A 2,491-nucleotide genomic window follows, 5' to 3' on the forward strand; every position below is an offset into this window, starting at 1 on the left:
GAAGCCCCTGCTTCCTTCAACCGGGTTCTTTAACAAAAAAATGGCCACAGCCTCCCCGACTGATCGGCCTGGTTCCTTGCACAGTGTCTCCCCGCCGGAGGAAACACTAATAACTGAGGTCCGGCAGGGGAAGTAAGAATTTATGGGCTGGCGCAGTGTTTCCAGAGGAAGAGGAGTCTATCTCTCATAGTGGCTGTCCTGAAAGACGATAAGGGAAAAAGGGAACTTTTCCCATTAGAAATTCTTTGGATATACTAATCCAGATTGTCTCCAAATAACCGTTCACTATAAAAAGGGAAACTGGCCAAGAACTTTTGTATGGTGCTTCGGCTTACCATCTTTTCAACCATAGGATTCTATGGACATGTACCATCCTTTGCATGAGCCATGAGGTCTGGAAAATAGAATCTTCTATAGCGATAACTGTAAAACAGAACGCTTCTGATATGCCGGCCAAACACTGGGCCTGCTGATCAGGGATAACTTTGGAGTACCTCTATAAACTGGTCCTGGAAGCCTACAGCTCATGGAATTCCCAGGCGGTCTCCCATGCAGGTACTAACCAGGCCTGACCCTGCTTAGCTTCCAAGATCAGACGAGATCGGGCACTTTCAGGGTGATGTGGCCATAGGCCTCTGAACGCCAGCGCAGGTTTGAATGACAAACTGCGGGCAAAATATATTTTTTTAAAAAGGAATTCCAACTTCTTATCTGTTGGACCCTTTAGCATGAGCATTGTCTACTGGACAAGTCAGTTTTTTTTTTTTTTTAAGAGGTTACAGCGTTAATCGCTGGAACTCCCCATAAAGCCTTTCCTCCATAGAAGTACTGAGAACTTTTTCAAAGGGGGAAAAAATAAAAAATAAATCTATCTGGGTGCTTTCACTCAGAATACATAAGCTTTCTTAGCCATGAACGGATAGAAAAAGCATGAACAGATTGGAGGGCTTTTAGTGAACCCAAAGCAAAAGTGGGCTCATTGACTGACTTACTGGCAGCAAAAATGTGGAGCAGGCCAATTTAGTGAGTGACTGAAAGCCTTTCCTGCAAGCTTGATATTTCTCATCAGGTTCTACAGGAGGAGACAGCTTTTTCCTGGTCCTAGAGATAAAATTTGCCATATCTCGCTCCTTGTTCCTCAATATGAGTCCTGAGCACGGGGACCTGTTACGTTTAGTCCCAACTCTGGGATGCGATTAAAACATCAAACCGTACTTTAAGCTTAAAACGGTTGAAGAAAAAAACCTTCTTAGCAATATACACAGGGCCTACAGTGTTTAAGAGCAGCTGCAACACTTGCCCCTCCTGAAGGCTCACCGTAACCAGCCATATTACTCTCAGGGGAGGATGCCATCTTACTGGGATGGATCTAGGCTTCCGTGTGACTAAATAAGTCTTTCTAGAGCCCTGTGTGTTTTTACCCCCCCCCACACACCATAACCCAATGCACAAAGCAGAGGTACTACAAGAAGGAATGCATATACTGCTTGAGTTATAGTTCAGCACAGTTGCTGCTATTAATGCTCAGCCTGATGCAGCAGTAACAATGTGTCAAAAGAAATGCCTGTCCCCAAACCTGATGCCACCTATTTTCTCTTGTGTCCCTCCACAACCTGCAGCAGCACAGTATGCTTTAAAAAAAAAACTTGTCTCCTCGAGCACCTGGCATCGGAGAACGCCGACAAGCGCCCCCCTATTGCCTATGGTTACACCCCCTATTTTAAAAAGAAGGGACAAATGTGGACATCAGCCTGAGGAAGATATGAAATTCCCTTGTATCAACACATGTAGGGGAAGGGGACTGGACTGCCCGCTTAGCAGATCAGCTATTAGGAACGATAGCATACCATCCCATTACCAGCCGGTTTCAAACATTCATTTTTTTGCTTGATGTAGAATGGCGCACCGAAGTGCCTGGATATTGCGAGTACCCTGTGTGGGACCCGTTTATTTTTTGGTTCAATAAATTGCATAAGCATACTACACTATGAGATCCTTTTTCATTGACTTACTGAGGCACATTTGCGATTTATCCAGGATACCGGACACACTGTTGAACCCTGTAGCAGTTCCAAAGCATGAATTGACTAAGCTTAACAGCAAGGTCACACACCTTAAGGTGAGCCTTCATTACGGGGGGGGGGGGGGGGGGGAGAAAGAGAGGAGGAGCACCTGAGTGAGAACACAGCATCTGATTATCGCTTTCACAGCATACTGAATCGCATGAAGCACCTGTAAATTGGATCAATTTGAACTTTTCACGGTGCACTTAAGTACTTTTTTTTATAATTCCAGTATTTGGATCCATCTAGGTCTCCACGGATTTTTTGCTTTATTTTTTATCACCATATGAATGCACATTGTCACGTTATTTGGCTATTCAGCATGTGTCATATTTTCATCATATATTTTATACATTACCACGGTGTAGAGGATATATTTTTACCAGTTCAGAGGCTTATACCTTTGATAGCGCAGTGTTTTCAATGTG

The 2,491-nt window shown here is 44.1% G+C and overlaps 1 pseudogene; it reads right to left on the reverse strand.

Annotated features, from left to right (window-relative positions):
• Positions 1 to 514: 514 nt before the first annotated feature.
• LOC143934741 (5S ribosomal RNA) lies at positions 515 to 633 on the reverse strand (annotated as a pseudogene).
• Positions 634 to 2,491: the final 1,858 nt, after the last annotated feature.

The sequence above is a fragment of the Lithobates pipiens genome, unplaced genomic scaffold (assembly GCF_037356315.1).
Source record: "Lithobates pipiens isolate NorthernLeopardFrog02 unplaced genomic scaffold, aLitPip1_a1.2 Scaffold_27, whole genome shotgun sequence".
NCBI classification, from domain to species: Eukaryota; Metazoa; Chordata; class Amphibia; order Anura; family Ranidae; genus Lithobates; species Lithobates pipiens.